The sequence below is a fragment of the Emydura macquarii genome, unplaced genomic scaffold (genome assembly GCF_026122565.2).
Source record: "Emydura macquarii macquarii isolate MOO-44397 ecotype Brisbane River unplaced genomic scaffold, CSIRO-AGI_Emac_v2 contig_1451, whole genome shotgun sequence".
NCBI classification, from domain to species: Eukaryota; Metazoa; Chordata; order Testudines; family Chelidae; genus Emydura; species Emydura macquarii.
In genome coordinates this window covers 15,146,550-15,171,562 of record NW_027131588.1, presented here as the reverse complement: position 1 = coordinate 15,171,562, position 25,013 = coordinate 15,146,550, and the positions used below count along the sequence as shown (strand labels likewise).

General features: G+C 43.7%; 1 long non-coding RNA gene across 1 annotated transcript; it reads right to left on the bottom strand.

The window, feature by feature from the left end:
• Nucleotides 1-10,791: 10,791 nt before the first annotated feature.
• Nucleotides 10,792-12,788, bottom strand: LOC137156555 (uncharacterized). Its single transcript, XR_010920815.1, has 2 exons — nt 12,734-12,788; nt 10,792-11,333 (listed from the first exon to the last, which is right to left on the bottom strand). It is a non-coding gene; the product is annotated as an uncharacterized lncRNA (long non-coding RNA).
• Between the last annotated feature and the right edge of the window lie 12,225 nt (nt 12,789-25,013).

Here is a 25,013-nt window from a genome sequence, read left to right as displayed (position 1 = left end):
ACTGTAGCAGTGAGGAATTGGGGTGCAGCTCAAATGAAGGGTCTGCCTGACGCTTAGAAGGTTGGGTGTGTTCAAATTCAGCTGCATGCCTGAATCTGACTGACTCTCAGGGTTATTACACAGATGGCTAAATCCTCCCCTCTCTAGTCTCCAGAGCACTGCTGATATTTGACATTAACATTTCTGTAACTTTTTCCCCGCCTGGATGAAACAAAATAATCTGTAAAGGGCTACATGCTATTCACCTTAATTGGCTTGTCTCCAACGGGGCCACCTGTGGGGCAGCTTGGCCCAGTGTCTTGTTGACACATGCATATGGAGGCTAGTGTGAACTAAGGAATTAAACTTTCTTTGAACTCTCCACCACTTTCTGCAGTGTTTTCCTTTCCCTGTCACCCCCTTTCCCTCCTGTTGTACTTTTGCTCAACATTTAACGTTGTCATGAGGACTATCTCAGCATGGCATGATATACTCGCACTCCAGCAGGCGAGATAGTTTCACTGCAACACTGACACACTCAGTGTTTTCGGTAACAGTGTATGTTCAAAGACACACATTCAATATATCCAGAAGAAGGCCTGATGAAACAGCTGGAAGAGTTCCACATATCTCACAGCCTCACAATGGAGATACTCTAATTCAGGGTGAAGAGCTATTTTCATTCTATAGATATTTGTGTTTTTTATAGTTTAAAGAAGTGAGGAGGAATCGCAACACTTGGGCTCAGATACAGCAAGACACTTAAGCATGTGCCTAACTTTAAGGATGAGTTTACATCCCACTGATTTCAAGTTAAGTGCCTGCTTAAGTGCTTTGCTGAAGAGGGATATGGATATGTAGCCAGAGCCTGAGCTAAGGGAGAGCAAAGATCATACAACTATTGCACAGAGTAAGGCCCAGATCCACAAAGGTATTTAGGTTCTGAATTTCCATTGAAGCCGAAGGGCTTGCCTACACCTGAAGTTGCACTGGTTTAACTAAAGGGGTGGTTTGAAAAACTTCGGGGACACTTTTGTTTTGGTTTAGCTTAAATCTGTTAGGAATTAGTAATACCTAGCTCTTATATAGCACTTTTCATTGCTAGATCTCAAAGCACTTCACAGTTTTTAATGTATTTATCCTCACGATACTCCAGAGATAAGAAAGTGCCTTTATCCCTATTTTTAACATGGGGAATTGAGGCACAAAGAGGCCAAGTGACTTGCCTAAGGTCACACAGGAAGTTGAGTCAAGTGAGAGCAGGCAAGAAGGGCACAGATTAAGAAACTGTGTGTGTGGTAGTGGGAGTGCCACACTAATGGCTATAAGAAAGGACCAGGCTGACAGCTCATTGGATTGATTTGTTTAAACATGAATCACAGAAATTTAGGGCTGGAAGAGGCCTCGAGGAGCCATCTAGTCTAGCCCCCTGCACTGAGGCGGGACTAAGTAAACCTAGCGCATCCCTGAGAGGTGTTTCTCTATTCTGTTCTTAAAAACCTCCAGTGACAGGGATTCCACAACCTCCCTTGGTAACCTAGTCCAGAGGGTAACTATCTTTATAGTTGGAATTTTTTTCCTAATATCGAACCTAAATCTCCCTTGCTGCAGATTAAGCCCATCACTTCTTGTCCTACCTTCAGCAGCCAAGGAGAACAATTGATCATCACCTTCCTCTTTATACCAGCCCTTAACATATTGGAAGGCTGTTATCCAGTTCCCACTCAGTCTTCTTTTCCCAAGTCTAAACATGCCCAGATTTTTAAACCTTTCCTCAGAGGTAAGGGTTTCTAAACCTTTTGTCATTTTTGTTGCTGTCCTGCGGACTTTCTCCAGTTTATGCATCTTTCCTAAAAGTGTGGTGCTCAAAACTGGACTCAGTACTCCAGCTGAGGCCTCACCAGTGTCAAATAGAGCAGGACAATTACCTCCCATGCCTTACACATGACATTCCTATTAATACAACCCAGAATGATATTGGCCTGTTTTGCCACTGCATCACATTGTTAGTTCATATTCATATATCCACAGTAATCCCCAGATCCTTTTCTGCAGTACTGCTGCTTAGCCATTTATTCCCCATTTTGTACTTGTGCAATTGATTTTTCCCTCTTCAGTGTAGAACTTTGCACTTTTCTTTATTCTGTTTCATTTTGTTGCTGTCAGACCAATTCTCCAATTTATCAAGGTCATTTTGAAGTCTAATCCTGTCCTCCAATGTTCTTGTAACTCCACTTATCTTAGTGTCAGCCGAAAATTGTATAAGCACACTCTCCACTCCATTATCCAAGTAATTAAATGAAGTGGACAAGTAACTGATCATGAGCTCTCAGTCCAAAGCTCTGGCAAAAAGGGCTAATGTGATCCTTGGATGTGTAAACAGGAGTAACAAGTCAGAGCATGAAGTGATTTTTACCTGTTTATGGCATCGGTAAGACTGGAATACTGCATCCAGTTCTAGTGACCACATTTTAAAAAGGATGTTGAAAAACTGGAAAGGGTTCAGTATGCAGCCACAATTTTTTTCAAGGACTGAAGAAAATGCCTTACAGAGAGAATTACAGAGCTCAGTCGCTTCAATCAATCAAAAAAAAGACAGATTTGTGATTTGCTTATGGTGTGTGAAAGTACTTTCATGTGGACAAAATACTGGGTACTAAAGGACAGAGCTATGCAGACCAAGAGCCAAGGGCTGGAAGCTGAAGCCAGACATATTCAAATTTGAAATTAGGCACAACTTTTTTAAAGTGATGTTAATAAACCATTGGAACAAACTACGAAGGGAAATGGTGGATTCTGCATCACTTGATGTCTTCAGATCAAGAGTGGATGCCATTCCAGAAGATATATTTTAGTCAAAAACACAAGTTGTTTCTGGACTCTGTACAGGGGTAACTGGATGAAATTGTATGACAACATACAGATCAGATTACATGACCTAATGGTCTCTTCTGACCTGAAAATCTCTGAATTTTTGAAACCCTTATAATGGCGCGTGCGCACACACACACACACACACACACCCCTTCATCAAAGTTTTCCTCTCCAGGATGTTTGGTCCAGTAATTGGCTGTGTCAAAATTATAGACCATAAAAACCTCACACACACACTGCAGAAACTCATGAGGAAACTTCCCTTCTATGCAAAACAGGATCTTAACGTTCAAATCCTTAGCAGTGCTTGAATATAGGTGTCACCAGTGATCAGCACTAACAGCAACAACAATTGCTCAATTAATTGAAATATTTTTCTCATAATAAATAGCAACTTCTTAACTTATTTTACAGTTCCAAAATAAAGGTAAACAAGTGCAATGGATTATATCAATCGAGTGCATGTCACTTCATTAATGACTAATCTTATTAATTATACTTGCAGTTATGTCTGATCACAGAAAGATTAAAAAATTTGACCCTCTGCTATTTCCATAAGAAATTTCTGTGAATGACAGCAAGTAAGTTGAAAGACACCAAGATGCATTTTAGTGGATGTACCTCAAAGTAGTAACCTGTGTCTTTTCAAACACCATTCATTGACTATTCAGAAAAACATTAAAATGCCCTTCCCCTAGAAAAATCGTTCATCGGCCCTCTCTGGATCTCTTTTCCAAGTAAATTGAATATAACATTAATATTTAAAATAATGTTTCAAATATTGATTAGTTCAATAAAAAGTCATCAAAATTATTGGCGTAAACAATAGAATTTATAAAAGCAAAGGCTTTGCCATTATAGAAGGATAGGTCCATCAATGGCTATTAGCCAAGATGGTCAGGGACACAACCCCATGCTACAGGTGTCCCTAAACCTCTGACTGCCAGAAGCAGGGACTGGATGACAGGGGATGGATCACTCGATAATTGCCCTGTTTAGTTTATTCCCTCTTAAGTATCTGGCACTGGGCACTGTCCCAGGGCCCAGGATACTAGGCTAGATGGACCATTGGTCTGACCAAGTTTGACCACTGTTATGATATGTTCTTATAGGTACAACATAACATACAACACTGAGAACCACATTGAACGTTTCTACAAATTTGGTCAAACCGAGGTCTGGCATTTCTATGATGGAAATTTGGAATTAAAACAGAAAGGAGATGGAAATATTCTAGCCACAGGTAGAGTTCTCCAAATTCCATTCAAGGCATATTTACAATCAGGAAGTGGAGTGGCGGGGTTATTTGGCCGCACACTGCATAGGAACAAAAGTTTGGGTCAAGCAGTGATTTGTCTCTGCTCCTTTGGAACAGTCATAGGGTCATGGGGACTTGTCACTTGGGATGATATGAGACTTACTTTGTCACATATAACCAGTCAAAACCCTGTGTACAATAGGTAAGTGGGGTGGGGGAATGACCTGGAGCAGCATATTGCATAGACACAAGGTTTCTGATCAGGAAGTGAATAATAATAATGATAATAAAGTAATCAGTAATGCAAGTTTTAAATCAGACTCAATCACATTCATTTAATGACATTTCTAATAATTTAATCTTATATTGATATATTTTAAAATAATGTTGGCCACTGAATAAAGGTCTGGGAATCACAAATAAGAAACTGAGAATAAGGAACCAACTTTAGCCTTGTTCTTCCAGACTGACTCTGCTCACACACTTTCCTACTGAGCCCCTTAGCCTGCAAATCCCTTACAAATTAAAGTGACAGCCTACAATTCCAACACACATTTCAAATGCACCTCATATTACCTATAAGGATAAGCTGAAATGCTCTTCACCTCCCAAGAGCTGAGTTCAGGTTTCCCCCACAGGGGCTGACAATATCAGCGGCAGTGTAAAGTACACAGTTCTCAGGACTAAATGTCCTCACAGCTCCAGGCTAACCCAGGTGGCACCAGCATTGGGTAGGGAGTAAGTGAGCTGGGGTTCATATCCAGAGGGCTTTGTTTAAAAAAATAAAGTGAATTTCAAGCTTGTGAAAGTACTGGACACTCTCCAGAGAGAGTAGCTCAAGAAGAGTCAGCAACAAGACAAGATTTCCTATTTTGCCCTGTCAATGTGCTTCACCTTTGAAGTGCAAGGGCCACTTCAACAGATGGAGTTCAATTTAGGACATGGAGGTCAAGGATGAGGCACCCCTCAAGTGTCCATTTTAGGGCCTCTTCAGAGGTCCTAAAATGGTCGCAAGCCTCACACTGGAAGAAGTGACAACCATAGATACTATATGTCTTGTTTAACTTTTTATTTTTTTTGCCAGAGCTGACATGAAGAAGAAAGAAAATAAATAACAATCATCATTTAACAAAAGTGAATTAGGAGATGACAGCCAACTTGTTATTCTTTAGCCTTCATTGCATTTTATCTAGGCCAAAAAAAGCCAATGTGAAAAGCTAATCTTTCTCTTTGGTGCCAAATATCTCCTGCAATGCAACCTACTGACATTAAGTGCTGAGTGTGGTTCTCTTGCAATTAGAAAGATTCTCTTTAAGTGCATTTATGATATGCGGTGAAAAGCGAGGGGGAAGAGCCCCACATTTGGGGGCAATGAAACACTGAGCTACTGTAGCAAAGTGGCTTATTTCTATTATTTTACCTTCAGACTGTATATGCATTTGAAAGGAAAAATGGCTCCATAGTTAAGGCACAGAGTTACAAGTCAGAAGATCTGGGTACTTTTCCTAGTTCTGCAACAGAATTTCTGAGAGACCTTTTTTCCCCTTAGCAGACCCCGTAGGGCTGGCTCCGGTGTCCCCAGGAGCCCCGCACACATGCCGTGGTATATGAGGCGCTGCCCCTACGGCCCCTCAGTCCCTTCCTTCTGCCAATTCCGGCAGCGGGGATGGGGGGTGGGTTGTGGAATGGACATGAGCAACACATCTCGAAGAACATCAGTTACTGGTAAGTAACCTTGTTTTCTTCTTCGAGTGCTTGTTCATGTCTATTCCACTATAGGTGATGAACAAGCAATACCTTTGGAGGTGGGTAGGAGTTACTGGTAAGCTGCCCTCAGCACTGCTTTGCCAAATCCCACCTCCTCTCTTGGCTGCTGGACGATGGTGTAGTAGGACGTGAAGGTATGCACCGACGACCAGGTGGTGGCTCTGCAGATGTCCTGCAGGGGCACTCTCTCCAGGAAGGCTGTAGACGAGGCTTGAGCTCTGGTTGAGTGCACTGTGATGGTTCCCGAGAGCGGCACCCTCGCCTGCTCGTAGCAGAACTTGATGCATGATGTAATCCACGAGGAGATGTGCTGGGTTGAGACAGGTGATCCTTTCATCCGGTCGACCACTGCGACGAAGAGCTGCGTCGATTTCCGGAACGGCTTTCTGCACTCGATGTAGAAGGCCAGGGCTCGTCTCACGTCCAGCGAGTGCTATCTCCTCCCCTCCTCCAAACCGTGAGGTTTGAGAAAAAACATGGGGAGAAAAATATCCTGATTACAATGAAACTGGGAAACCACCATGGGCAGAAAGACCAGATCCGGCCTCAACTGAACCTTGTCTTTATAGAACACCATATAAGGGGCCTCCGAGGTCAGGGCCCTAATCTCAGAGACCCTCCTAGCTGAGGTAATGGCCACCAGGAAGGCCGCCTTCCATGAAAGCAAGAGCAGAGGGCATGAAGCCATGGAGGGTTCGAATGGGGGCCCCAGTGAGTCTCAAGAGGACCTGGTTGAGATCACAGGGAGGCACTGGGTCACGGACCTGCGGATAAAGCCTCTCCACCCCCTTGAGGAACCTGACTGACACGGGATGGGAGAACAGTGATCTCCCCTCTAGCGGCTCATGGAAGGCCGAAATAACTGGCTCAGAGGTGCTGGGTCCTCCGACGACAACCGGGTTCTGCGTCGCCTGGGTGCAGGCGAACCCCTTGGTGCCAGGGAGCGGAAATGGGAGCTGTCTGAGCATTGCCAGGCGGAACTCCTCCGTGCTATCTCCCAGCTTGAGCTGCCTCCAGTGCCGGGGTCAATGTCGGCGCCGGGAGGGAGACTCCATGTTCCGCGTCGGAACAGGCCAGCTCAACGATGCCAACCTGGAGCGACTGCTAGGGGAGCAGCTGTGTTCTACCCTTGGTGACCGTCTTGCGGGAGATCCTCCTTCCCGTACTGGGGATCTCCTCCACCATTCAATGGGACCCAACGCAGGTTTCCCCTGCAGCACCAATCCCTTCTCCCTTGGCAGAGGGCAAGGCGGAGGTGGCGTGGGCAAGGCCAATAAGGCTCTTGCTGCCTGAAAAGCCTCCAGTGTCGATGGCGTCGGCAGAGGGGCTCTCCCACTCCCAGGAGTCGGGGGAGGCTCCCTAACCGGAGATGCAGGCACCAGAGAAAGGGGCTCTACGGGCCAAGCTCGGTGCATCTCGGTACTCAACCCCACCTGTACCGACAGCATGGGGAAATGTCCACGTTCCGTGCACTGCTTCTTCTTCTTCTATGGTGCGCTCTGTACTGATGCCACACTCGGTACTGAGACGGAGCGGGTCGGCTCAGACGCTGGGCGGAGTGCTGCCTCCATCAGCAGGGCTTTCAACCATATTTCTCTGTCTTTTTGAGTTCTCAGTTTGAAGGTCACAGGAGGCACACGGCTTGAAGCCCAGTGACCAGGGCATGCTCCAGCTGTGCGAAGTCCCAGCCGGGACTACCTTATCTCTAACTACTCTATTAACAACTACTTAACTAAATATAAAACTAAAAACAGAATAACGAGTCCAAACAAGGGAAATAATACTTGCGATGGCAAGCAAGTAGGTTCCAGCAACCTTCACAGGCAGAAAGAAGGAACTGAGACGGCGTAGGGCCGGCAGCGCCTCATATACCGCGGCATGTGCGTGGACCTCCAGGGGGCTCCGGAGCCGGCCCTACGGGATCTGCTAAGGGGAAAAACGTTCCGCGTAACCGTGCATGGAGGCATGCACACACCTATAGTGGAATGGACATGAGCAAGCACTCGAAGAAGAATATGCTAACTTCTTACAGCGTTAAAAAATGGGATTTCATCCTGTTTTATTCCTGGAAAACATGAGTGCGCGCATTTCCCTTGTTCTTTTGTTTCCAATACTGTTCCTCACGTCACCAGTAATTTAAAGCAGCTTCCTATTGTGAAGTGGCACTAGCCAAACTAATGCATAGGTGGAGAACAGCTGGTTTTACCCATCTTTATTCCAGCAGAGTTTTTCATTTGATTTATTTTCTCTTCCCTACATTTCTTTGTCTCTCAGTGAAGCACTATGTTCTTTAACCTGGCTACTTCTGTTTCTCGTTGTTGTTCCCCTCTCATAAACTAAAGTGGAAGAGAAACATTAGGGAAAACGTCCAGAAAAAGTCTTTTCAGAATGGTTTAAACAATAGTCTCTCATATGTGCTTATTCAGCATTTAACACAATGGGGCCCCAATCCTGGTTGCAGCTGCTAGACTCTACTATCATAGAAATAATAATAATAAATAATAATAAACAATAATAATAATAATAAGCCATATTTTCAACTGATTCAGTTTTGAAAACCAGCTTTCATAAAGACTGTAATTACCTTGTATATATTTATCCAGCCCATTGTCATCCATGGAAAACTCCTTGTCTTCAGTGGAGAAGGATCTGCCCTATCCATTTTAGTGGAGCACACTGTACTCTTTGGCCAGCCCAATGGCTCTGTGGCAGTGCGCTGCACAGCCATACTGAAGATGGATATACTGTTTTGATTTCCAGTTTTGGCCTCGTATTGCCTGGGACTGTGAAAGAGGGAAGCTTTGCACTGCTGAACAGCAACTCCTCTGGTAGAACTGTAGAACAGTGCCAATGGACTCATTAAGGAAGGTCTGTCTACACCTCAGCAAAAAGGTGGCAGCTGTGATGTGAAGTAGGGCACATAAAACAGAAAAATGAGGGAGTCTTGGAGAGAAAAATGCTCCTCTTCCCATGTTCAGATCTCAGTCTCCATATGACCTTGCAGTGAGATCCAAGCATGGGAAAGCATAGGATATTTGAATCCAAGCCTTTTCAAAGCCTCTTTCCCCCCGCCCCCGTTTTTAGCCTTGGTCAGCTGTGGTAGAAATATCAGATCCTGCCTATAGCCTGATGCCTGGGAAGGTTCTGATCCCCTCACTTAACACTACCTACTATTAAATTCCTGTCTCCTAAATTTCATCATGTAGGTGCTATCAAAATTTGCACCCATGTTAAGGCTCCTTTACATTGCCAGAGTAATGTAAACAGGCTCTAGTGTAAGTGAGAATCAGGCCTAGCATTGTATAAGGATGGATTCAGCATTGCTTTCCCCCCCTCCACTTTTTTTTAAATTGCCACAGATTGCTTCAGTGAATGTGCATGTTTCTCTGCATTAGTTTCAATGGGTTTTTGTATGACTCCTCTCTTTAAAAAAAACCAAAAAAACAACGCACCACTCTAATTTACAGCGTGAAGGATGCAATGGAAAGATGCTTGCTTTTTGCCAGACAATGCTATATGTGTAAAAATTCAAAGAAGAACATCAAAGGCTTCCTCCTTATCCAAACAGATACCAATATATCTTTCTAATTATGGCAATTACAGTTTTATTAACATGCCACCAAAATGTCAATCTCTCTCAGCTCACCCCCTACTCAGACCATAAGAACTATTCTGAAGGCTCTATTTATTATATTACCCCTTAGAATTTGGATGTCTTCCAGACTGCCAGACAAAGGACTACTTGAGAGGATAAACGTATATCCACACGGGGACTGAGGGAGGGAGAAATTATGCTGGTCAGAAGAGGCGCCCCTAGAAGACAAGCCAGGACACTGTCTTCACATTCATCTTCTGCTGAAGGTGTGACATGCTGGCCATCTGTGTCTTTGTCCCCTCTAGTGGCTGGGCCACTTAAAGGGTTTATGGGTGGTCTGTTGTTGCCTCCCAACTATCAAATCTGGCTCTTTAGCTCACATAGTAGAGACTCATACTTCTTTAGATCTAGAGATCACAGAGTCAGTCCCTGGAGATGACATGACTGGGACATAGCTACAACAGTGTTCACCCTCTAGTGAGCAGTTGCTATGCTTAGATTTTGCTAGTGTCCTGGGCTGCTTTATACTGGACTTTAAAGCCACTGCCTTTTCTCAGAATTCTTTGCCACTCTTGGTGATGCTCAGCTTCGATAGGTCCTTCAATATCAGCTCCTAGACAAGTATGTTCTGAATGTCAGAGTTCAGCTGGGCCTGGATTTCCTAATCCCCCTACATGGTTACTAGCACCAGAATCTTAGTTCAGACCAGTTTGCAACAGGCTTATAAGAAGGCCTCCTGTGGGACACACTAATGAGGAATGGTTTAGATTGCTGTTGAAAAAGCTGATGGTGGTAAACTAGCACTAGTGAGCTCCATGTGTAGGGCTATTGATTCATGTTTCTGGCAGACTTGACCCTCAGACAAGCCACCTAATCCATAACAGGTACATTGTGGGATAACTGTCTGCATCACTGGGAATATTTCACTCGTGCGCCCTGTCAAAACCAGCCTCCTCATAATAAAGTCTGCAGATCAGTTTTCATCCACAGTCTCCAGCAGTCTGATTCAATAACAGCACAATATGTCTCCATCACAGAAAGGCTGCTCCATACAATAATTGGCAGGACATTACGGTATTTCTTTGGCCTTTATTAATAGAGGAAGCATGTTTTGGGGTTTTTTTCCCTTAAACACTTTTGTGTTTGCAAAAAACGATGCTGGCACTCCTGGCCCAAGATCAGGAGAATAGACTGGTACCAAGCAAGCAATGCAACACTGAGAAATAATTTGTTCTTATCAGAAGAATTTAAGTGCGTGTGAAAGGCGCCCAACCGATAACCCCAGAGAATAAAGGCTTTTGTTAATAAAGCAGGTACATTTCATAGGCAGCAACATAGCAGGTTTTCCCACACCAATCTGCCATTATGCCTCATCCGTAACTGGAGAGGACCTCCTCTTGAAGGGGTGCGGTGTTCAGCCCCCAAACCTATCCAGACCTTGGCCTCTGTGATGATGCCAACAAGGACACAAATCAGGGTGAGCACAGAGGCTGAGATTCAGGCAATAACTGTATCAGGGGATTTTATATTTGAAGATCCCCCTGCCCTCCTCCTTCCCAGCCTTCCTGCCAGTTTGTTGCTATGGTGCTCTCCCTGTGCCCAGGCATCTGAATACCATCAGGATATTTGCTATCCTCCCCATAAGCTAAATAGGACCCTCTTGTTTTCTGAAGGCCAGAGACAGAGTGCCAACACAGGAGTCATCTTCCACTCCATACCCAAGCAAAGGGAGATGAGGAGTGCGGGGTACTGGACAGCAGATATTCTCTCTTCATCTCTGCATGGTCAGGACAAAGCAGAATGACCAACTGATGCTTTTTCAGAGACTGATCACCAGCCAGGCAACACTTTCAGCATTCTCTAGTGTTTAAGTGGCAGAACAAGAGAAGAACCAGTCAAATGAATGAGGAATTAATCAGATGGGCAAATAAATCTGAGTATCCAGAATGTTGAACATCACTCAATACTACCTGGTCGTATTTGGCCATATTTGGCATATATTTGGCAGTAATTCAGGTAATTCCATCCTTAGGGCTCACCGCTGTAGTGGAGTGAACACTCCATGTGTAGGGATTAGACTTTTAACCCTGCATCTGCTCACTTTTAGGGGGCTTAGTAGAACCCTTAACTTTTTTTTGTTGGTAATTAATTGCTACTGTTTGTGTTTCCTCTCTCCTTTTACTGTGGTGAAAAGTTTCAGAGGGGTAGCCGTGTTAGTCTGTATATACCAAAAACAACAAGAGTCCTGTAGCACTTTAAAGACTAACAAATTTCATTTGTGCAGGCATAAACTTTCATGGGCTGCAACCCACTTCATCAGATGCAAGATGAACCAAACCAGACTGTCACTACGCAAAAGAATAAATGGACACAAATCAGACATAAAAATGGTAACATCCATAAACCAGACAGAGAGCACTTCAATCTCTCAGGACACTCTGTAGCTGACTTGAAAGTTGCCATATTTCTACAAAAAAACCCTTCAAAAACAGACTTCAGCGAGAAACTGCAGAGCTGGAACTCATATGCAAACTTGACACAATCAAACTGGGTCTGAATAGGGACTTGGAATGGTTATCTCATTACAAGAAGTAATTGTCACTGTTCACGCATTCTCACCTTCTGATCAACAGTTGTGAATAGGCCTCATCTACTCTAACTGAATGGACTTTGCTAACACCTACCCTCCCCATTGTTGTTCCTTACCCTTGGATGTGTATATATATATATCCTATCTGATTTCTATTTCTTGCATCTGACAAAGTGGGTTGCAGCCCACGAAAGCTTATGCCTGCAGAAATTAAATTTGTTAGTCTTTAAAGTGCTACAGCACTCTCGTTGTTTCTCCTTTTACTGTTACTCAAACTTATTTTTGTATTCTAAAAAATTGAAGTCACATTTATCTGAGAACATTTCCCCCAAATGTTACTGATTTGGAGGATTTTTTCCTCTTGTTTTTCTTTTGGGGTGTATTTTAAAAGCGTTCTAAATCATTGAAACATTTTAGGCACACTCACAGGAGGCAGATTTACAATCTATAAAATGTTTGAGAAGTATATGTGCTGCCATGCTCATTAAATGCAAAAATTAAACATTCCAGTCCAAAATATTACTTGATTCCCCCACCACACACCCAAACTCACTCAGCCTGGTATCTCCTTCATAATAGAAAGCAGCAATTAGACAGCTCTAACCACCTACCTACCAGTTAGATGCTTGCTAAAACTATCCAGTAGTATAATACAATCCATCCTACTAACCAGGAGCAAGGGCCCAACTGTAACAGTAATCATCCACCCAATGAGACAAAACTACAACAAAAGACTTGCACCCGCAGTATGCAAACAAACGCCTTGTATAGGCAGGAACCTTCACAATAACCACTGCAAAGCAGTACCAGGCAGATTTGATTTGCTAGTCAATATGCATTAATCACACTCAGCTTCTACTAATGTCTCAAGCAAAGCAAGATATACTTCCTACACCACACAGCACAAAGGGCTGGATCCTGCCAGGTGCTCAGCACTCTGGCTCCAATCCAGCAAAGCTTGTACTTAAAGGTATGTCTACATTACAGCAATCCAGCTACAATGTTGCAGCTGTGCTGTTGTAGTGTAGATGCTTCCCATGTTGATGGAAGGGTTTTTCTATCAATGTAGTTAATCCACCTCTTTATCTTTACAGAAAGTAGCTGGCATGGATGCAGGAGGTGACAATGAGCGAGGGGCACCAGGTGATTAAAGCTTGGTGCTGATTAAGACAAAAGCAAAAGCCAAACTCTAATGACTGAAATAACTGAAGCAAAGTCCCCCCAGTGGAGAGGTTGAGTCAACGCACATCATTTTCAAAATATGTCTGGGGTTTGTAAAAGTGGCCCTTTTGTTTGTATGCTTTCCTTTGAAGCAATTGGCAGGACCACGAGGACTCAACAGTCACATTGCCTCTGTGAACCATTCTGGTGTGCCATGTGTCAATCCAGTTGGTGGGCCCGAAGCCAGACAACCTGTTGGACACATCTGGGCCATACCTCAGGTGGTATTGGAAAAAGGCTCTTCACTCAAAAACACAAACACAACAATCACCCAAGTGCCATCGCCCAAGCTGGCTATCAGCTAAGGTCAGTTCCAGAGGGAAAAACCACATACTCTGTACATGGGCCATCCCTTTCCTAAGGGAGACCCGGTCAGTCTTTCCCACTCACAGAGGGAGGGGTCAAACAAACCCCTCTCAAAGATAGCCAAGTCTCATATACCAATATCCTTGGGTTCTCCCTTAGCCCCAAGATGCCTGATCAGTCTCTCTCGACTCACTGAGTGATCAGACAGTCTAGCTGAGCCCTCCCTTCCCTATCTGGCTAGTGTATTCTCCGAGCCTGTCAGCCTAGCTCCCGCTAAGTCTGTAGGGAGGCACATTCCCATGGTTAGGTCACCCAACACTGGGAACCCCCTCCTCTCTTTTGGGTGTTGTTCCCTCCTGATTATTAACTGCAGCTGGGTTGACACTTCCGGCAGGTATGGTGAAGGAAAAGGCCAATTTAAGCTCCTGCCTCCTGGATAGATCACTAATCCCTTCCTGTCCAGGCCCAGTGTAGGGTTTGCACACCCCATGGCACCAGCTCATTCACCTGCCTGGCTGCCTGCGGCTAGGCAAGTCGTCTCTAACCGGAAGAGTGTAATGTCAGCTGGAGCTCACGCTGTAAATAGCAAAGCAGGCGGTCCCCTTCTCTTGTGGCCCATTCTCAGCAAGGAAGCCAAGGATTCCTGAAAAACCATGACATTATTCCACTGGTTTCCCTTTATTCTTTTGCTGAGCCACTGTGGCCTGCTGCCCTCCTCTGTGGAGCAGAGGAATATCATAGGGGCACCTGTGAGAAGGGGGCCATGCCCACATCACATACATTTTTCATAAGGGTTTGTGTAGATTCATCTGCATCTTTAGGTTCTGTTCAGATCTGCACTTGCAGGGGCTTTGTGGGGAACATTAAACTGGTCATTGTGCCTCTCAGTACAAACCACGTACAGCCTGTGACAGAGTTCAGCTGACTACATGACTGCTGTCTGCAAGTACGCATGCATATTCCATCTGTTCCCCATGCTATTTGGACTTGCCTCTCGCCGATCAACCCCATACACCTTCTGAGCTGCTCTGCATGCTCCTACCTCAGAGAGAGAAAGAGAGATCTCTTCCGTTATCTGTTCAACTGTGCTGTATTTAAAATCTATCTTTCAACTTAAACCAGATCATTTATGACTAGTGGCAAGGCTCTGTGAAATAGCCACGATTAGAATAGTGGTCCAAGGTGCTGGCTTGTCCAGCTGAAGAAGAAACTTGCCCTTAGACATAGGATTATCTGTGCAACTGTCCGGCTGCTGTGTTACTATCTATTGAGGTACTTTTATGGCCCCTCATAATCTTCACAACACCCCCATGAGGTAAGAAAGCGCTATTATCCCCATTGTACAGGTGGGGAAATGAGGCACAGAGAGACTAAGGGACATGCTCAAGGTCACACGAAGTCTGTGGCTGAGCAGCGAATTGAGCCCAGATCTTCCAGTTTCAAGCTACTCTAGTCACTGGGCCATTCTTCCTCTCCAGCCTCCTCTCTGTTGAGCCCTGTGAATCTGGGTGTAATATGTTCACCTCAGAATTAAGATTGGCAGATTCTAGTCACGTTTGTGGCTTGTCCCTGTTGTACCTTCCTCTGCCAAATGCTTCCGTTGTGGTGAATGTGTCAAGTATTGGAGAGGCCTGGCCATGCACCATCAGCATGGGAAAATGTGTTGCACAGGAAAAAGTTAATTTCCTGCCTGTGGCTAGTGAACAGTTTAACAGCCTTGTTAAAAAACAACTAGGACTTGTCTTCTTGTGTGGTTGCCATTACTGAGGTATCAGTAATCAATCATAGCTGGCATTATTCCTGTAGCTCTGGTCTGCTGGGTGGTCATCGGGAGTCTACCAGCTATAGCCTGCTCCTGTCTGTTGTTTCCTAGAGATTTATCCTTTGTACAATGTTTGATCTCTCGCCACCTTCTCTCTAAGCCCCAGCCTCCTTTTTATTGAGGCCCATGGCACTGATTTTATGAGCAATGGTTTCTGCAGTGCTCTGATTGTATGAGCATTTATTCTGGCGATGGTTCTTCTAAACAGAGCTCATCAGTGCTTTAATACTGTATATGAGAATTTCAGATTCATTGGTGCAGATGTTTATCTTTCTGCTGTTTTGTCTCTTGCATCTTCCAGAAACTATTTTCCCAGGTTGAGAGAGCAACCCCTTCTTGAAACTTCCCACTGCTGACCCATACTCATGCCAATTTTGGGACAGATTCTGCTTCCTTTGTTTTCAGTAAGACTATTCTGGGAGTGAGGTGCTACTCAAGATAAAGCCCAGGTTCTGCCACCCTTATTCAATGAACACTATACTATTGTAAAATGAATAATTCAATTAAGGGGGTGCATATTTGTCAACAAGGCGCCTGTCACCTTTCGCTGTGAAACCTCCTTCCTACTCCCACCACCATGTCTACTGTCACCTCTCCCTGTGTCATGTCCTATCTATCCGTCAACTGGAAGTTCTTCTGGACAAAGGTCATATCTTCTGTCTGGCCACCAAGTGCCACATCTCTGACACTGTATAAACACCACCATGGAGTTAGGCAAAAGAGTACAGACAGAGTTTGCTGTGACCAAACTTTACATCGCTAACTGAAAATTGCCCAGTGGGAGCTGATCTTGGCAGGACAAGGCGATGCGAATAGGATCATCTCTATGCTCCATTGTAACCATGGAAAAGTTTCAACCTAAGATATGGAATTTTCAGGAAGGTCTGTGCATATAGAAACTGGGGGATATACTGGAAATTGTGTGGCAACTTTAAAAATAGCATATAGTAACATTTCTTTGGTAGCTAGCGCTACAGTATAATACATTGTCTTGCATAGTGTCAGTTTGAGTCTGATTGAAGAAATACATGATTAGATTGAAAGCAATTTGGGGCAGGGACTGTCTCCCACAGTTCCTACAGATAATGGGTTCCTCATCTGAGTTGGAGCCTCTAGAAGCTGTTGTAATACAATATCAGTAATGGTGAGATCTATTAGACTGTAAAATATTCTCCCAAGAAAAGCTGAAGACATATTGCTTGATTCATTTAAAACCCAATTAGACAAGACACAAAGAAATATGATGTAGGGATCAATCTTGCACTACCAGGGAGTAGACTACATGACTTATTGTTGTAGGCATTTTCCCATCTGCGTCTTCTCTGATTGTATGATCTCTGACATAGTGTAAATATGCACGTGACTACAATTAGAGAATATATTGTGGAATGACAAAGATTTTATTGGCTTCATTTTCACTGAAGTGAGAAAACAGTTAGACCCATAGTCTCTGCACTGAAGGGTTTTCAGATTCAGAGAAGAAAAACAGGAGGATATACATGACAACACAAGGAGCTATTGAGGACGGAAAAGACAAGGGCAAAGACTGCCCAGCCCTGTGGTTGTGTCGGAGAATGATACCTGTGGTTGGAGTTTTGGGTAGAGGGGCTGGTGTTTGGTTTTTAGCCTTTCTAGTTAGTTTACAGGGTTTATAGGCCTCCTTGAAGAAGTGGGTTTTGAGAAGGGTGTTGATGGACAAGAGAGGAACAGAATGGTAGATTGGGGATCAGGAAGGGAGTTCCAGGCATGGAAGAAAATTTTAAAATGCCATTAGTTGCTTTTGAATGCAAGAATCAAAGGGTCATTGCTTCCCTTTAACACTATTTTCTTGATAGTGTTTGTTCTACTGTAGTGTTAAAGAGATTTTAATAGTACTAAATGAACACCTTGAATGGCCTTGGGCCATTCAAAATTCCTGCTAGCCCACTACTCTCCTCCTGCCTGAGAATTAGTCTCCTTCTCTTCGGCAACTCCCCAAGCCAAATAGTGAAAAACCTAAAAATTGACCCAGCTACTCAACTAAAAAATATAGAGGACTCCAGACGTGGAAGGGGAGTGGGCCCAGACAATGTCACATTTAGGGCCACAAACCCTTTCATTGCTGCCCTTCTCTCAGCTATCTGGAAGTCACATTCTATAGAGGATAATTTTGAACACATAGGACCAGATGCTAAATTAACATAAAGGTGCAGCTATGTTTAAATCAGTGTGTCTTTGCCCGTTTACACTAGCTGAGAATCTGTCCCTTTGTATGTTATCAGAAGACAACAAGAAATTACGTGGACCACTTACAAATTCCTACAGAAACATGTAGTGTGTGGGGAGGGTCATGTGGGGGGTAAGGGGAACAGGGATTCTTCCTGTTATATTTAAACCCACACCAATCACTTAATGTGGTTTTCTCCCCCAACTGGCAAGCTGCTGTGTAATGTTTTAAAAGGAACCTAAGCACCACATAGTTTCATTCATTTCTGCAAAATCGAAGAGCCATCCCCAAGTACTGCAGTCAAGATAAGGATAGAATACAAGCACTGAATGGCAAATGCCCAGTGTGTCACGGCAGAAACCTGACTCAATACTATTAAAATTTTGCAACGATATAGCACTTTTCATCCATAGCTCTCAAAACATTTCACAGAGCACTAGTACCCCCAACATACAAAAGGACACCTGAAGCACTTGAGTGGTCAAGTGACTTGCTCTAGGTCACCCAGTGAGTTAGTGGTGGAAATTAGAATCAGAAGATAAGATAACAGGAAGGAAAGGCTAAAATAAAGCACGTTCTATAACATTAGCACCATCCCTGGCTCTTGGGCAAATAGCAAAGATCATTAACATTACCAGTCCCTCTGATTGCATTAAACAAGCTACTCCCTCAAAGAGCATAAGATGTTATTATAGCATTGTGGGTGCTAAAGAGTCACAGGCTTGTCATGAGATTCCATTGAGCACACATTTCCTCAAAACTGTCATTGTCCTATCCTCCGTAGATGCTTCAGGGCAGGGCTCCCACATGTGGGGGGAGGAAGGGTACACTTTACTGGGGCCGGAGGCCCTGGGGGACCCAGCCCAGGCTTCAACCTCAATTACCATGAGGAAAAAAATTAGGCTAAATTGTAGATCATGCCTGAGGATATTTATAGAAACTTATTTCCCTGTATCTATTGTCCAGATCTTGTGAGATTTGTTGGAGCCAATCAGAAAAAGCAGTGTTAGAGCAGTCTCAAAAGCAACATTCTGAACGGGAGTTGCTGGGTCTGCTGGCCCAGTCCAGGCCCTTCTCTAGAACAGAGAGTGTGCGCTTGTGCAGTTAAACTAGGACTTGTAGTTTGAGACTGAGAGACAGAGATTTGTGCTCCTCTCTGTGATGTGGGCTATCATATCAAGATCAAGAACTACTAGTCCCAGAGTTCTTTGTGCATAGGCAGGAGGGAGGGACAGCTGGTGTGAGGGGCAAAGCAAAGCACCCTAAGACAGTGGGAGCTAGTGCTGCTTCTTCTGGTAGGATTTGCAGGCCCAAAATATAGGTGAGATAAGTGTCTAATTCACTCACAGTCACACCCCCCCTTCACTTCTCCCCCATACTGCCATGTCTGGCAGTGGCTATAAATACAAATCAGGCAGCCAGAAACATAAGGAGGTAAAAGAAAGGGAACTAAAAGAAGCTAAAGGACACCAATCTATCCTCCAGTTTTTCAAATCAGACAAGGCCTTTCTGCAGTCAGGCAATATACTAACTAGAGAAGCAGATGAACAAAATCAAGATGAAAATGATTTCAATATAGAGACTGTGTCTGTGGAACTGGCAATTGATGACAAAAGAAAAGCTGCCAGAACATGCACCCTGTGACTCCAATCTAATGCTTGAAGATAGTCAGGTAGTATCACCATTAGCACCACCACATTCAGAAAGTTTACAAGAAGCAGGAGAGAGCAGTGCTACACTATCTGATTCTTGTCTTTTCAAAGATCCAGGCTTGTAGCCTGAAAACATAACAGATTCTGTCCGTCAAAAAATTGTTCTATCTGGTGTCCTGACTCTTGAAGAAATACAGAAGTTAGCAAAGTCAATGCCAAAAGATGTTGATGGGCATAATTTTCCTGAATTTCTTCTCAAATGTAAGACTTCCAACAAGAGAGAAAAGATACCAAGAGACTGGGTTGTTTGGAGTGCTATCAACCAAGCACTGTATTGTTTTCCATGTCAGCTGTTTCCTGAAGGGAGGCTTAAACAATGCAGTATCCTGGCAAAAAATGAAAGGTATTCATTTTGAATTGTGAAAAAATGGCATAAACTATATACTAAGCTTCCTGAACATGAAAAGAGCATAGAACATAAAACTTGCTACTGCCAGTGGAAGCAATTACAGCAGTCACGGTCAGGTGGACATAGAGTGGACAGTGAGATTCACAAACAAATATTAACAGAAGCTACAAGATGGAAAGCAATATTGGAAAGATTGTTGGATGTTACCTTATTTCTTGCTTCATGAGGTTTAGCATTCCAAGGAGATAATAATCTGAGAGGTGACCCACAAATGGTAACTTTCTTGGAACTCTTGAGATAATAGCTTTGGGTGGCTAATTCATGATTTTGCAATGAAAGAGGCCAGAAAAATAAAGCTTTAAAGTTAATTGGCCTAATTATAAAATGTTCGCAGTCACATTGGTCCATTAGTATAAAAAATCAAGACATTGACAGGATATAATACCTTTATAATGATCAAAAAGTTACAAAATAGTCAGCAAATTTGTAGGACTCTCAGGCTGGGTGTTATGTTAAACAAAAATAGGAAAGGAGGGGGCATTTTTCAGAATTGTAGAATATGTAACAGTAATTTCAGAATTCAAACTTTGTTCATGGCTCATGAGATTGTATGTATGGGATGAGGGATTGTGGTATGTGTGTGGGAGGGGGCCCATGTTACAAGTTTGTACTGGGCCCAAAAAAAACATGCTTGGGCCCTGCTTCAGGGCTATTTCCTGTGTGTTAAAACATTTTAAAAATAATGTTGCAGCTAAATTTAATTCACCAATATAGGGTGAAATTCTAGCCCTGCTGAAGTCAATGGGCACTTTGCCATTTACTTCTTTGCGGACAAGGTTTCATCCATAATATTTACTGTTTCAGTGATACTGTGGTTTAGTAAACAAATGAGACTAGCCCTTCTGTGATTAACTTTTCACAGCAGTTTTATGTCAATCCCAAACCAGAGTCCCTCTGCATAGTAAGAAGGGTGTGGCAACCTACACTCAGCAGAATAATCAAGCTATCCACTTTCAGAGAGTTTAAATGATAGCTGGAGAATCATGCGAAACATGGGATACAGCATCCTGGATCAAACCATTGATCCATCTAGGCTGGTGCTCTGTTTCCAGCAGGGACCAATACTTAATATTTACAGAGGAAGCTGAGGAAAAAGCTCGTAATACATTAGATTAGTAGTACAGTGCAGTACGGTGGATGGGGAAAGATGGAGGGGAAGGAAGAAAAACCTTTCCTGGCCCCTCTGTGTAGAGCTTTCTCACTGTACAGCTCCCTACCTAGAACATGGCCTGTTAAGAGTGTAGCAAAGGCAATGTTAGGAATAGGGAAAGGCCTGAACCAGAATCCTAGTTCTGAACATCTCCTGAACATCAGGAAAGTTCTGAACCTGATCCAAAGTTGGCCGCTGGGGCCTATGTCTAGCTAGTACCATAGAACAGCCACGGTCAGGACACCAACTGCAGTAGATCAACATTGACTGCTGTCGCCATTGAAAAACCCAGAGCCTGGAATGTTGGTTACAGAGCCCTGACTAATAATTATTAATAAACCAAAGCAAATACCTGCATCAAGGCAGTGCCTTGCACTGGCTCATCCAGTCCTCCCCCAAGAGCTCTGCCCTGTAAGTGGAAATCACTGTTCCCTGAGTGCACTGAAAGTTCAGCCCCTAGTGTTACGTCTAATACTTTATGTCATATGCATTGCAAAAGCTGTATTTATCTTAGATTACAGACTCCAAGACAGGCTGCCAAGATTGTCATTTTGGAAACAGTTCAGCATGTGATCAGGCCCATGAAAACTAAAAGGAATTTACAACCAGATGTTAGTGTTCCCGAGTGCAGCATTGAGATCATTTTGCTGCTACAGTGTGTCTCATTATCTGCTCAGGCACTGGGCACGAATTGTTATCTGTCAGCTCTGTGTTCTTGGGGAACCAGGGCACAGTACCCAGCCTGTCTGATTCACAAAGGACCCCCCGCCCCCAGACTCTGCTGAACCAGAACTGATCAGAAGAAAGACTTACAAAAAGCAATGAAAAGGCAATGGGAGACACACCTAAACCCCTCCAGACAAGGGTGACAGGATTAAGGTAACTCCCCAGCCTCATTTGCATCGAAGATGCGACAAGGAGGCATCTCCATTAGCATACAGAATGAAGAACAGAGATTCCAAGGCATGGAACGCACTGAGCACTGGAACCAGAGAAGCAGGGAAGCACTGCATGATGGGGGATCTCTGCTTCAGATGTTAATTAATCCATACCTGTACACACCCAGCTCAGCAGTTATCAGACCAATTCTAGTCAGAGATCATTTATTGATATCCAAAATATTGAATCGACCCGATTGCATTGTGAGTTCCCTTGAAGTAACATTGCCCATAGTCAGGAATGATCAGTTCTTATTGTCCTGCCTAAACAAAACAACTCTGGCATACTCCCTTAAGTCATCGTTTACCCATAAACAAATCTAGTGTTCTCCCTTGCACCATTGTTGTTTCCCTACAAAAACCCTTACCCAAGTTCAAAACTCTGTTATGAGGCCTGAATCCAAAAGCTGCATCAGTTCCACTGGGATTTCACCTTTTCCTGACTGATCGTTTTGGGGGCTCTGCTTGTCTCAAGCACTCCAGACCCTAAGCTGAACCGCCTGTCTCCTGGGAACCTTCAACTGGCTCACTGAGTGGTGAGATCCCAACTCTCTCTCTCTTCTCTGCTTAAGCCCACTTTTCCCCCCTCAGACCTAATTTGATCTCTCTCTCTTAGTCCAGGTATAACTTTCTAAACCTGACTTTTGTAAACAAACTTGAGCTAGATTTCCCCAATTGAAACCTTGTAATATTGTAACTGTTCGGTTGTTTGTCTCTCCTTGTATGGCTATTACTATTAGTATCATAAGTTTTATATACCTGGCAATAAAATAACTTTTATAATCAAGCTGGTTGCCAGACTCTCTCTGAACTTTGTTTACTCTCGTGTTCCCAGCTTCCCTATTTTGCTCTGCAGCAATGCTTCTCTTACCAAAGCCTAAGATCCCTGTAGCGCCCAAAAATCCTGTGGGGTTTGCTCATTAAGGGGGTTACTCTCAGAACAATTGTAGACTGAAAGTGGGGATAGCGACGTGCTGAACCTGTGGCATATAAGGGTGGCAGCTTAAAAGTGCTATTTTGACCCAGCTTGCTCAGACATACTCTATTCCAATGTGGTACCAGTGGCATATAAGGGTGGCAGCTTGGAAGTGTTGTTAAACCCAGCCTGTGAGTCCAGGGACATAAAAGGGGTCAGTTTGAGAGTGCTGATAGACCCAGTCTGCTCAGACGTGTTCTGTTAATCAGTGAACATGTGTGTGTGTGTATATGTGGGTGTTTAATAGTAATTCTATTCATGTACTGTTTGTGTCACTTGTGTTTTCATATGGAGCTTTAATTTTCCCTTCTGCAAGTCCCCTCCCAATGGAGCTACCCCGCAGGACCTGTTTCCCAGGGCTGGGTTCCTCCAGCCCCAGACTCAAATAAACATCCACATATACACTGTCCCACTGTCTGGCAATAGCAGAAGCCTGGATAAAAGCCAGTTGGCTCAAAAGCCGCTCAAACAAGTTGAAGGTGATGCTGACTAGGAGAGTGAAGCACCTCGAAGCAATACAACCCTAAGGTTACCTGCCCATCCATCATTAAAACTTGTCCACAGACTCACAGATTTACTAGATCTGTGCTCTCTGACTCCCAGATAATAGCAGTAGCCAGAAAGGTCTCTCTCTACTTTAGGCTAGCCAAAAGATTGTTGCCCACTTTTTCTTTCTGTGAAAATCTCACCTCCATCATCCATGCATTTGTGACATCAAAAATAGACTGTGGCAAAGTGTTTTGCCAGGGAATAAGAGCACGGGTCAGCTAGAAATTTCAGATAGTACGGCACATCACTTCCCACCTCCTGCGTGGGGCTGGCTGACAAGAATATATTACACCTGAATTCTGCACTACCTACCAGTAAGCTATCTAAAACCCAACTCAAGGATTACTTCTGTCTCTGATCACTGTACAACCTGCACTATTTGGAACCATGTTCTACCCCTTGTTCCAGAGGGACTCTGGAGTCAGGGCATTCTCACTGGCAGGTCCTCATCTCTGGAACTCACTTCCATTAGCTATTTGCCTAAAGCCAAGCCTGCCCACATTCTGAAAGTGCTGCAAGACTAACCTGTTTGGCCTTTTCCACATAAGCTAACTCAGTTTTCTCTAATTTCTACTTTCGGTACCCTTTCCCTCTATTCCTTTAGCCTCCAGGCAATTGTAAAGTGCCATGAACACCTAAGGTGCTCTAGAGATAAAACAGTAATCAATGGAATGCAGACCTTGTTGTTTATTCGTAAAAGGTCAATCAAATTCTGCTCTGAGATAGAATCATAGAATTGTAGGACTGGAAGAGACCTCAAGAGGTCTTCTAGTCCAGTCCATGCATTCCAGGCAGGACTAAGTATTATCTAGACCATAGACTGATCCATTGATTGATCCATTGATTTCAGTGGAAATTGTGTGAGCTGAGCACACATCTCCAGGGACAAAAAATGCCCTAGCCACTTTCTCCCTTAGCTTTACGTGTGTTATTGATGTTGTACAGTACATAGAATCATAGAATATTAGGGACCTCTGGAGGTCATCTAGTCCAACCCCTTGCTCAAAGCAGGACGAAACCCAACTAAATCATGGCCCACAAATACTTTCAGAATCATTTAAAATCACAGTTCAAAATGTCACTGAAGCCTTTTTCAGTGGATTTGAGTGGCTGACTAAATATCTCACATCCTTTGGACTAAAACACCACCAGTTTGATTTCACTGGGCAACTTCCAACTTGGTTACACCTCAATGGATGCACTACTCACAGCTCCTTGCTCTTCTGAAATGTTGCATAGTTGCACTGTGAGAGAACTAAGCTGAGATGATCATGCACTCTGTGAACTGACAAGCTGACACACCTGGCAGGTGATCAGACATGGAGATGAATGCTCGGGTATGTTATGTTCTTTTCTGTGCACTGCTTCTGAAAGAAATACAATATTTAAATATAAGTTTTAAATATTTAACTTTGGAAAAAATTGACTTGTACATCCTTTGCGTATGCAAAACAAGCATGTGCACTCATCAAATAGTTAACTGAATGCATACGTGCCCATTTACACACACAGATATGTGGCTGCAATTGTGAAAGCTGTCCAAATGTGGCTCCACCGAGGCAAATGTGGGCCTTACTTTTATGTGCCAGAGTGCTTGGTAAGAGAAAAGAGCTTCACATTAACAACAAGCAAAGTGTTAATGAGTCCTTTACTAGACTGAA